Here is a 12147-nt window from a genome sequence, read left to right on the forward strand (position 1 = left end):
GAGACATGAGAATTTTTTATTTCACTTCAGAAGGCACAGGTTTATGGCGCGCCGTGATCGTATAGTGGTTAGTACTCTGCGTTGTGGCCGCAGCAACCTCGGTTCGAATCCGAGTCACGGCAATATGTGGTGTCCCTTTTTTTCCTTGACAAAATTTGGTACATCTATCTTCCAGCCTCTCTTTTAATTCCCTCACCACTATTTATGGCCTAAGATCGGGGTTTGCTGTGGCTCTCCAGCAGTTTGCAGGCAGGAGAAAGGGCGGTCGGGTATTCGGTTTTCCAGAACCATGCCCCGTATCTGAGCTTGCGCAGAACTATCCCAAAAGGTAAAGCGTGGTCGGTAGCTTCCGCTTATGTAACGGTGTACTCATAACCGTTTTTCTGGTTAAAATATTTCAAATGTTGATGGGGCCTTTTTAGACACTGTGACAAATGAGCTTTTTATCAGTTTGTATTCGATAAGGTATTTTACAATAAAATCTAATAAACAAAACCTAGATTCAATGCCATTCTCGGCATTCCCCACCCAATTTTTATGCTAACAGTACATATTGAAGTACAATTCACAAAGAATAAAACGCACAAATCTTAAACGCACAGCCCAATGAATTTTGACAAACGCCTGACACTACCGTGACTGGGACTGCAGCCCAGGTTGCTGCGGCCACAAGGCAGAGCACTAGCCGTTATGCGATCACTGCGCAGCGCAAACCTGCTGGCAATTGGTGTCTGTGTCCTTTAGTATTTTTGATGTAAACACATCCACACCTAGATAAGAGCTATACAAAATTTCCCTCAGCCCAGAAACATCAGCACAGCCCTTTCCATAAGATTTCCCACCTACTTTCCCTTCATTTAAGCAAATCTTTCTGATTTCTTTTTGTTGTTTTGAAAGGACTTTATTTACATCTTAGCCACAAGTTAGATAAGCAACTTTGTTAAATGGCAATCAAGATTTTGAGTCCCAGCGAGAAGAATTACAAGGCCCAAAACAGGCATAATCATTGTTATTTTTAAAGGTTTTATCTCTATACCCAATGTGGAGCTTGAACTTACGACCCCCAGATCAGAGTCAGATGCTCCACCAACTGAAACAGCCAGGTGCCCCAAATCACGATTATTTTTAAGTGAACATTTTCTATATGTAAAATATATACATTCAGTTACAATTTACTTTAGAACTGAATTGATTTAAAAGCAAATCACCCACAGTTCCATGGTTATTAATAGTGTACAGGTTTTGGGGTGCCTGGGTGGCGCAGTCGGTTAAGCGTCCGACTTCAGCCAGGTCACGATCTCGCGGTCCGTGAGTTCGAGCCCCGCGTCGGGCTCTGGGCTGATGGCTCAGAGCCTGGAGCCTGTTTCCGATTCTGTGTCTCCCTCTCTCTCTGCCCCTCCCCCGTTCATGCTCTGTCTCTCTCTGTCCCAAAAATAAATAAACTTAAAAAAAAAAAAAATAGTGTACAGGTTTTTATCTTTAATACCATTCCCTACAAAAATGAATCAAAATTTCTTAAAGAAATTACCTCTTCCAGGAATGGTGCTGGGGAATTACAGGGTAAGCATGGGAAAGCTTGGATCAGAAACCAGTGATTCACTAACAATCTATTATGATCTTAAAAAAACACAACAAAAGACATAGCCAGCTTGAAGGAATTCCCACTGGCATGAGCTGTGATACTCTGAGCATGAAAAACAACTGTGATCTTTGTGCAGGGGTCATTAAACTATGGCCTGCTGGCCAAATCCCACTCAGAACTTGTTTAGTAAACAAAGTTTTATTGGAATACGACCATACTTACTCATTTATGTATTATCTGTGGCTGCTTTTGTGTTACAACGGTAGAGTTGAGCAGTTGCAAAAGAGACCATATGGTCAGCAAAGCCTAAAATATTTACTATCAGGCACTTGACAAAAAAGTTTGCTGACCCCACTCAAGTGGACTGAAAGACTGGATTAAGAAATATCGGAGTCAATGAAGTAATTTGCATACTGAAGTATTTAGGTTCAATGATCATGATATAACTTAACTTTAAAATGGTTCAGCAAAATGGGGCACCTGGGTGGCTCAGTTGGTTAAGTGTCCAACTTCGGCTCAGGTCATGATCTCATGGTTTGTGAGTTTGAGCCCCATGTTGGGCTCTGTGCTGACAGCTCAGAGCCTGGAGCCTGCTTCAGATTCTGCGTATCTCTCTTTCTGCCCCTCCCCTGCTCATGCTCTGTCTCTCAACAATAAATAAACGTTAAAAAAATTTTTTAAATGGTTCAACAAAAACAAAATTAAGTAGATATAAACAATTCTGGTTCTGATTTCTGTAGTTTTGTGTTGACTATTTTTAAAATTCACACAATATACTTTTTTTGTGTGTCTATTTTTTTTGTTTTCATGCAGGATAATAACATTTTTTGAGATCCATTCATGCTATTGAATATATTATTATGGTGTTCTTGATGAGTGTTATTCCTGTGTGACCATACTGCCATTGATGGATACTTGGATAATTTCTAGTTTTGGCTATTGTGAACAAAGCTGTTATACATATACTTGTGCATTCATTTTCTGAGTATATATTTCATAGTGATATTGCTGGGTCATGGGATAGATGTAAATTCAACTTTATTAAAAACTGCCAGTTTTCCGGAATGACTGTGAGATTTTACCTTTTCAACAGCAACAAGATATAGTTACTGTACATTGTCAGCGGTTGATGTTCTCCCATTTTAAAAGTTTACTAATTCTTGTGAGTGCATACTCTTGTGAGGATCTCACTGTGATTTTAATTTGTGCTTCCCTAATACATAATGATATTGGCTTCTTTTTTAAACGTTTTTATTATTTATTTATTTTGAGAGAGAGAGCGCACTGGGGAGGGGCAGAGAGACAGGGAGAGAGAGGATCCCAAGCAGGCTCCCCAACTGTCAGTGCAGAGCCTGAGGCAGGGCTCAATCCCATGAACTGTGAGACTGTGACCTGAGCTGAAACCAAGAGTCAGATGCTTAACTGACTGAGCCACCCAGGCGCCACAAGATTCTTATCTCTTTTGCCTATTTAGAAATTATGGTCCATATTGTGAAGAAAGACTATTCTGGTGTTTTGCTAATTTTTAAATGTTTTGGCTTTTATTATTGATTTCTAGAAGTTCTCTACCCATTCAATATCTGAGTTGTGTTCAGAGAAGAATATTGCAAACATCTTCTCCCACTCTGTGGATTGCCTCTTTTCTTTCTTTCTTTTCTTTCTTTCTTTCTTTCTTTCTTTCTTTCTTTCTTTCTTTCCTTTCTTTCCTTTCTTTCATTTTTTATTTTTTACAAATCTACACCTTTATTTATTTACTTTTCAGTTAGTTTAAATCCTTGAGGGGTACAGCATCACACGGATTCTGTGGCCAATGGCTTTAGCAGGAAGGTTGCTTCGGAATTTGGCACGAACCATGCCATTGTTTCCATGAGCACAAGTTACTTTTCCCCAGATTGCTCTGGTTTTATTCAGTTTGCCACCAGGAGTCACTGTGTTGTTCTTTGCTTTGTACATATAAGCACATCTCTTGCCTAGATAGAATTCAGTTTCATTCTGAGCATAAACACCTTCAGTTTTAAGAAGAGCTGTATGCTCCCTCTGGTTCTGGAGACCCTGCTTATAGCCAGCAAAAATGGCTTTGGACCACAGTCTTCCCGACATATTTGTCATTTCAGGAGTCCTGTTCCCAGCAGGCCTCCAAAGGTTCCAAGATGGCGGAAAGAGAAAGGCCTTGCCTTTTTACTTTCTAATGGTGATTTTTTTTTTAAATTTTTTTTTTTCCAACGTTTATTTATTTTTGGGACAGAGAGAGACAGAGCATGAACGGGGGAGGGGCAGAGAGAGAGGGAGACACAGAATCGGAAACAGGCTCCAGGCTCCGAGCCATCAGCCCAGAGCCTGATGCGGGGCTCGAACTCACGGAGTGCGAGATCGTGACCTGGCTGAAGTCGGACGCTTAACCGACTGCGCCACCCAGGCGCCCCTCTAATGGTGATTTTTGATGAGCAGAAGCTTTTAATTTTGATGAAATTTAATTTCTTTATTTTTCTTTTACTGTTAAGGTATCTTACTCTAAGACATCTCTCCTACCCAAGACTGTGAATATATTTTCCTACATTTTCTCCTAGATGCTTTAATATTTTAGTTTTCAGCTCTAGAATCTATGATTCATTTCCTGACCTCAGCCCAACATTTAATCACTTTGGCTTAAGAATCTTTGGCTTGTTTGCAGATCACCAACCTCCCAGAAATTTTTATAACCTTTGATGTAAAAATATTCATAATAGTTTCCTGCTCTGCTCTTCACTGACTACACATCTTTGTGTTTCTATCCCTTATTCCTTCTTTTGCCTCTCTTTCCTTCTCTCTTCTCCTCCCTACATCTGAGAAAACCAGAAATACCTAAAGCCGAGAAGAAAGATCTGATCAATCTGTGCTTAAGAGCACAGGCACTGGTTTGTAAATCTGATTCAGCCCTTGTGTGGCCTTGGAAAAGCTTAAGTAAAGTAACTTAAACTTTATGTGCCTGAATTCTTTCTGCTGTAAAATGGGGCTAATAAGAGTAATCTACTTCATTCTGTCATTGTTGGCTGTGACTGGATTTAGCAGCTACTCAATCAATAATGTCATTATCTAGTAGAATCATCATCCTCATTGTCATTATCCTCTGCACTATTTTCAAAAATCATCATTCTGATATTTTGCACCTTAATTAAATCATGGAGTACTCATGCTGCTGTGTTCTGCATGATGTCTGTGAAATTTTTTTTTTAATGTTTATTCTTGAGAGAGACAGAGCATGATCGGGGGAGGGGCAGAGCAAGAGAGGGACACAGAATCTGCAGCCGGCTCCAGGCTCTGAGTTGTCAGCACAGGGCCTGATACAGGGCTCAAACCCATGAGCCCTGAGATCATGACCTGAGCTGAAGTCAGACACTTAACCAACTGAGCCACCCAAGCGCCTCTGTTTTTTATATCAAAAGTTCATGCCTTTTTATTGCTGAATAGTATTCCACTATATGAGTACACTATGATTTGTTTACCAGTTCCTGATAATGGACATTTGAGTGGTTTCTAGTTTGGATTCTTGTGAACAAAAAACACAATGAACGTTCTTGATACATTTTTTTTTTTTTTTGGTATGGACATATGTTTTCAATTCCCTTGGAAGAATATCTAGGTGAAGAATTTACATGAATAAAGGGATATTTATGTAAATTTATGTTGAAATGTATAAGAAACTGTCAAACCAAAATGGTTATGACATATTCCCACTAAAAATCTTCACCAAGATTGGATGTTTTCAGACTTTATAATTTTAGCCATGCTACTGGGTGAAGTATCTCAATGAAGTTTTAATATATATTTCCCTGGCAATTAATGATATTGAGTACTCTTTAATATGCTCCTCGCCATTAGTATATCTTCCTCTCTGAAGTGCCTATTTAAGCTTTTGCCCATTTTTAAAAATGGGTGCTTCAGCTTTTAATATTGATTATAGGAGGTCATTTTATATTCTGGAACAGGGTCTTTGTCAGATATGTTTTGTGAATACTTTTTCCTAGTCTGCGATTTATTTTCACTTAATGGTTATCTTTTAATGAGAAGACATTATTATTTTAATTATTTTATAATTTAATATTCAATATTTTAATATTAATGTTAAAGTCTGATTTAATATTTAATTAGACTAATGTTAGTTTATTTTTAAAGTTTATCTATTTTTAGAGAAGGAGAGAGTGGGTGGGGGGTAGAGAGAGAGAGAATACCAAGCAGGCTCTACTCTGTCAGCACAGAACCAGATGCAGGGCTTGATCTTATGAACTGTGAGATCATGACCTGAGCCAACATCAAGGGTAGGTCACTTAATCGACTGAGCCACCTAGGAGCCTCTAGTCTAATATTACTTTAATATTTTAAAAGTCTAATTTATCATTTTAATACTTAATACTATTAAAGTCTAATTTGTCATTTTTCTTTTTTACTTATCTTTTTGTGTAATATTTAGGAAATCTTTGCTTACCACCAGGTCATAAGGAGATTCTCATGTACTTTCTTCTAAACTTTACAGTTTAGTGTGTGTGTTTTGGTCTATGATCCAATTTAAATTAGCTTTTGTGCATACTGGGAGGTAGGGAATGCAGGGTTTTTCACTATGTAGATCTCTAGTTGTTTCAGTACTATTTGTCGGAATGATCCTCCTTTCCCCACTGAATGGCTTTAGTATCTGTTCTTGGAAAATAATTTGGCCAGAGAGGGTGGGTCTATTTTAGGGTGGGTCTATTTTAGGTGTTTCAATTCAGTTCCGTTTCTATATATAATGTGTCCTTCTGCCACTCCCATACTATCTTGTTTATAGTAATAAACAGCTTAATAGTAAGTCTTAAAGTCTTCCAGGTTTGACTTCACACAGCTCAATAAATTTTGAAATGTATACATACCAAAGTAGCCACCACGCAAATCAAGATCTGTGGCTGCTTAAGTTGTCTCCTTTCATTGTAGGACACATGCCCTTACAGATTGTGGCTGATCCCTTAGCCAAAGATCCTCTATTACAGCCCCCAGGAAAAAGAAATCTCCAGTTACCTTTAGAGCTGATGAAAAAAAAAATATCTGTAACACTTAACCATGAATATAGATTTTTCTTGGGGGGAAAAAAGTTCATTTTCCAGGCCAATGACTATTATTTATGACCACGAATACAATGGTTTGCAATTTTCTGTTCTTTGTAGGGAGATAAAGTCCCAGGGAGGGCCTCTAACTTACTGGACTGATAGTTGAGTGTTAAAGTTGGTTAAACTTTAAAGTTGGTTAAAGTTGAAGGCTGACTTTGGAAGTGACTTTTATTGTGTTAGAAAAGATGAGGGGGATGCTGAGGAAAGGTGTAGGGAAGAGTAGGTTGGAACTAGAAAGGTGAATTTTGGGTCTTGCAGTGATTGTCAGATTTTGTAGAAAGAGGAATTTGGGGTATGGTAGTAATTGTCAGATTTGAGGAAAGAGTAACTTTCCACTAAAACAAACAACAAAAAAACTTTAGTGGAAACAACCAATACTTAAAGGCCTCATTTCTCTGAGGCTTTCTCATTTATATACATCGTCTTTCTTTCTCATTTTTGTAAAAATGGCGGGCTTCATGGGTTTTTTATGTAACTTTAAAAATGTGTATTTAAATTAAAAACTACTAACATTAAAATATTTATCATGAAAGTCCTAAATTCATCTGAAATTCGACCGACAGTGCATTTAAAATAAAATGGGCAGAACCTAAGAGACACACTTACTTGGCTGAAGTGCTGTTCCTGGGTGTGTGAGATTCTCAACCACAGTTGCTTTCGCTAGTTTTCCCCACACCTGAAAGTCCTCATCCAAAACTCATCAGATTTTAAAGTAATCTTAAAGTACGTGCTTTAAAAATAAACCTGCCAGGTGCATCCTTGGAATCCACAAGAAACCCAGGGAGAGACGTTCAAGGGCCAAAAGGAACTCACTGGGAGCCGGGCCAAGGCTTTGGTTCCTCTCCCCCTCCCCGCCCCCCCCCCCCCCGACGGAACTCACCTTCACCAGCTACGCGACGCCGATTTCATCTTCGGGCTGTTTGCAGAGGAGGAAAGTCGCGTGGAGTTCCTCCCTCCCCTGGGCTCTGTTTCCACCTCTCCGTTTCTGTCTCCTCCACGACGGTTCGGGAGCCTAACACTGGACAGGGCTGAAAGGCGAGGCTGCCCTTCTCCTCCGGGTCCCTCCCTCCCGGGCGTCGGGGCAGCTCAGTCGGGCCGGGACGTTACGGCCCGCGGGTGACGCCCGCGTGGCCGCGAGGGCAGCGGGGGCGGGGTCGCAAGTTCGCCGCGTGCATCCGCGTGCACCGCGCAGCTGCGCGTCGCCCGCGCCGGACACTCTGAATCGACCCCGCCGTCGGGGGGCTCATCCGCAGGCCGCACGCAAGGGTGCGGGGCGCGGCAGACGGAGGGAGAGGGCGCGGCGCGCCGAGGGGCCCCGGCCTTGCCCCTGACCCTGGAGGCCGGGCCCGGAAGAGGCTAGTTTGACGGGCAGAGCCCAGAAAGCCTCAACGGCGGCCCAGCCCCGGGTCCCGAGGGTAAAGGCCCCAAACCCCGAAGTCCTAGTGGAGCGGGGGTCGCGAATGGCGTCATTCTCCCCGCCTGTGTCGGGAGAGTCGTTTGCCCGAATCAGCAAGCCGGTTGTGTGGCTCCGAGACGGCAACTAACAAAAGCAGCAGCAGGATTTTCGGACAAAGCGGGCGTGTGGCGTGAGGGGAAGGCCGGCGTCGAAGAGCACTCTGTTTGGGCCCTGAGCGTGCAGAGCAGCAGCCGAGGTAGGTGGAAAGGGCAGGCGCGGCGGGCTGGGGGGGGGCCCAAGTCCAGTCCAGGGCCGCCGAGCCTGCCTCGAAAGCCGTCTCGGTCCGCGCCGCCTCTGTCGCTGCGTCCCAAACTTCGGGGGGATGTTGGGGACCGCGGGGTCTCAGTCCGGGCGCCTCCCCTCCCGCCTCTTCGCGGCGACCTTGTGTCCACACGCGGCCACGGGTGCGGCCTGGACGGGGCGACTTGTGGACTTGGCGGGGCCTCGGGGCGCGACCGCTGTCCCGCACAGTGTAAGGTCTTTGTTGTGGGGCACCTTTTATAGAGGGAACGGCCTTAGGGGATAATTGCTGAGAGGGCGCGAGTCACCCAGAGCGAGCAGACAGGAAATAGCCACCGCTTAACGCGGAGAGTACTTGTGTTTCTTAAAAAGAAGCAGCTGGCAGCTCCCTGGTGGTCTAGTGGCTAGGATTCGGCGCTTTCACCGCCGCGGCCCGGGTTCGATTCCCGGTCAGGGAATGGGATTCTTCTTACTGGGCTGCCCCCCCTCACCGGGAGCAGTGAGTTTTGCTGTGATTTTCCCCCAAATTGGCGGGAAAATGGAGTTAACTATTCATTGAGGATACAGGCCAGAAAGCAGAACTACTAGGTGAAATGGAGTGTGAATTTCAAACTATCAATGACACTACCCACGAACCTATAAGCACCAATTATAAGCCCCCACCTGTATGACGCTTCATTTCCCCCCCTCGCCCCCACGTTTAAAATTAACACTAGAAATTATCAATCTCTTAGACATAATTTCAAACTTTACTTACCATCAAGCAACCTCTTCATAGTCAATTTCCCCCATGGGCTTTAAGTCCACAAGAGACAAACTGGAAGTATTTCAGAAATCTTGAATCGGGAGTATTTCAGATATCTTGAATTGAATCTCAAATTGATCTGTTCTGGTATTTACCTTTTCTTCCAGGTAAGATTAGTCGCGGTAAAAATGTAAGTCTGCCTTTTTGCTTACCGTGGTCTCACCAGTTCTAAATTCTGTGGGTATGGAGCTGTTGCTTGGATAGTTTCATGGGCACATTTCACCTTTAGGAACTTTGGAAAAGTTGTGCACAGGAGGGTCCCTAAATCCATCTTTGGAAGTGTTGGCAGAAATAAATGAGCACTTCAACTTGTGAAGACTTAAAAGTGGTTGGAAGCAGAACAGATTTTTAAAAATCAGAGAGTTGTTTCAATAATTTAATTTTCATTTTGATGGCCACTTTATTTTTTTGAAGGAAGATAAGACTTATTTTATCTTTATTTACTTATTTTTTAAAGTCTATTTTGTTATTTTTAGTAATTTGTACACCCAAATGTGGGCTCAAACTGATGATCCTGAGATCAAGAGTCTCTTGCTCCTCCAACTGAGCCAACCAGGCACCCCCATTTTATCTGTTTTATGAGGACATTAGTGGAGGGAAATTGCTTTGTTGGATCAGTAATTTTTCTATATTTTTATTTCTCTAAAGGAAATTTAATGATAATAATAAGTTAATATAAATTATAATAAAAAGATTAATAAGATTTAATAATAAAATTACACATCTTACATTATTCACATTGATATAGTTGGCCTATGCTGGTCATGTATTGCGCACTGTATAACATTACCTGATGAGTTATGTTCAACTAGGTGGTAATACATACCATAATGCAGCTATTTATAATTCAAAAAAGGAGGTAAAATGGGAAGGTGTTGTGATCTCTTAGTGTAGTCCTGAGATCAACTGAATTTATACCATGCTCTCACATACTTTAGAAGACTATGCTATAGTAAAATGACATACCTTAGAGCCAGTGGTTGCCCGTTTCCTGACCCAGCATGATATACAGGAGTGACCATAGGGGGAAAATGGCCTTTTGAAGGACTTACCTAATATATCTCTCTTATTGGAATGACATCAGAAAAGTAAAGGGAAGGTTCATATGGAAAAGGAAAATTGTCTGCTTTTCCCTCTTTCCCAACCCTTAATACCCAATGGGGGAGCAAATACTCTGATTCTTCACGTATTAGGATAGATACTGAGCTTCCTTTTTTTTTTTTTTTTTTAACTTTTTTAACGTTTATTTATTTTTGAGAGACAGAGAGAGACAGCATGAGCAGGGGAGGGGAGAGAAAGAGGGAGATACAGAATCCAAAGCAGGCTCCAGGCTCTGAGCTGTCAGCACAGAGCCTGACGTGGGGTTCGAACCCACAAACTGCTAGATCATGAACCACGAGATCATGACCTGGCCGAAGCCGAACACTCAACCGACTGAGCCACCCAGGCACCCCTGAGCTTCCTTGTCTGATGGTTGAGGACACACTATATTAAAATATTATACAAAGGGGTGTGGCTACTGCTGCCCCTTTTCTATCTGAGCATCAAAACCTGCCGCCTGGCTGGTGTCAAGGAGAGCCTCCAACCCTGCATCTATTTGTCTTTTTTCTGGCTCTCTCCTCTCAGAGGACTTGTAGCATCAGATTCATTTGGGGAAGTTTGGTTAAGGTTGTTTTGTGCTTAGCAGGAAAATCTTCTAAGACCTTGAATTGACCAGTTTACTGGGATTCCCTCTACTGGGGCATAAACCCTACCAATAACAAATTGTGATTATATACATGTTGCCGCTTTTCATTGTATACATATCTCCCTCAGGAACCCCCACACCCACCAGGGAACCTAGGTCATTGGCAGAATGAGATTTGGGAATTCTTTGGTCCTCTGGCCAAACACTACTAGTAAGTGCTCTAATTCCATCACTTTTGAAATTATACTCACCATAAATTAAATACTGTTTATTTTGGAGAGTTTAGTTTGGGGGCAATGGAAATTATTGCTTTAATGTTCTTTCTGTACTTTTCAAATTTTATCCATAATGCAGATTTTTCATCAAAAAGTACGGAGGACAGAAGACAGTGGAAGAACAATTTTTACCATAAAACAAACAGGCCAAACTTTGTTAGGACTTACAAGTTTAGCTTTACAGTGGTGGCTTCTGTATAGAAAGAGTTCCTTACTTTGTGTGAAAAAGCAGTTTTTTTGTTTTGCTGTTTTTCCTTTTGGCTGCCAGAGGGATTAAGTATTGTCAGAAGGACTTATCTCTATAGTCCCAAGAAACCTCACTTGGCAAGCAAGCTACTGAAAATTGGTGGGGTATATCAGTCACTCTTCCTGGCAGAGATCTGATAACACTGCAGTCAGAGCCATTGAGAGTAAAATTCTTGACTTGCCAGTCAGTATGACATTATTGATACAGTGAAACTTTGGACATCAGCGGGTTTAGCTACTCATGCTAAATTTTGAGCCATCCTCTGGTGCCAAATGTCACCATTTGCTACATTTGCTACAATGGGAGTTTGTCCCATTAGCACTTTATTTAATACATGACAGTGCCCTGGACAGAAGAATCCCCATTAATACTTTAAGAGCATTCATAGTATAATCATGCAACTCATTGATTTCCATTAAACATTTGCACACCTGTACATTGATTTGGTATGGAAGCCATACTCTTAACTTTAATTTCTTTTTCTTTTTCTTAGAAGTTTTACCCAAACTCTGTCAGTTGAATTCACACTCTGTCTTATAGGAACACAGACCAAGGAGTTGAATACTTGCACTTGACCGGTTACACAGCAGCCTGGAAACCATTTTATCTCCTTGACAAAGAGCTCAGGGAGAGCGAGGAGGTGTGACTAGTCTGTGAGGCCCATTGGAGCAGTGAGGAGGCTTCTTATTGCCTGAGGTCAAGGGTGAGGGGTAGAGAGGGATGGAGTGGGGGCCATGGGGG

General features: G+C 42.0%; 2 protein-coding genes, 2 non-coding genes and 1 pseudogene across 11 annotated transcripts in view; 3 read left to right on the forward strand and 2 right to left on the reverse strand.

Annotated features, from left to right (window-relative positions):
* LOC147578331 (myomegalin-like) overlaps nt 1–7834 on the reverse strand; it is a 48933-nt gene extending 41099 nt beyond the window's left edge. For 2 of the 8 annotated variants that reach the window (XM_086718059.1, XM_086718057.1), the window contains exon 1: nt 7577–7821. The gene's annotated coding sequence lies outside the window, so the exon portion shown is untranslated. Of the gene's footprint in view, nt 1–7576 lie in introns of all 8 variants that reach the window. The other 6 variants (XM_086718060.1, XM_086718062.1, XM_086718064.1 and 3 more) reach the window with 5 other exon arrangements.
* Nucleotides 51–122, forward strand: TRNAH-GUG (transfer RNA histidin (anticodon GUG)). The gene has a single exon. It is a non-coding gene; the product is annotated as a tRNA-His (tRNA).
* On the reverse strand, nt 3317–3746 carry LOC112872092 (large ribosomal subunit protein eL33 pseudogene; annotated as a pseudogene).
* A 60-nt stretch (nt 7835–7894) lies between the features above and the next one.
* FCGR1A (Fc gamma receptor Ia) overlaps nt 7895–12147 on the forward strand; it is a 28980-nt gene continuing 24727 nt past the window's right edge. The window contains 1 exon segment of the mRNA XM_086718065.1: nt 7895–8348. The gene's annotated coding sequence lies outside the window, so the exon portion shown is untranslated.
* TRNAE-UUC (transfer RNA glutamic acid (anticodon UUC)) lies at nt 8779–8850 on the forward strand. The gene has a single exon. It is a non-coding gene; the product is annotated as a tRNA-Glu (tRNA).

This window comes from Puma concolor, chromosome C1 (genome assembly GCF_028749965.1).
Source record: "Puma concolor isolate L17-30 chromosome C1, mPumCon1.1.hap2, whole genome shotgun sequence".
In the NCBI taxonomy this organism is placed as follows: domain Eukaryota; kingdom Metazoa; phylum Chordata; class Mammalia; order Carnivora; family Felidae; genus Puma; species Puma concolor.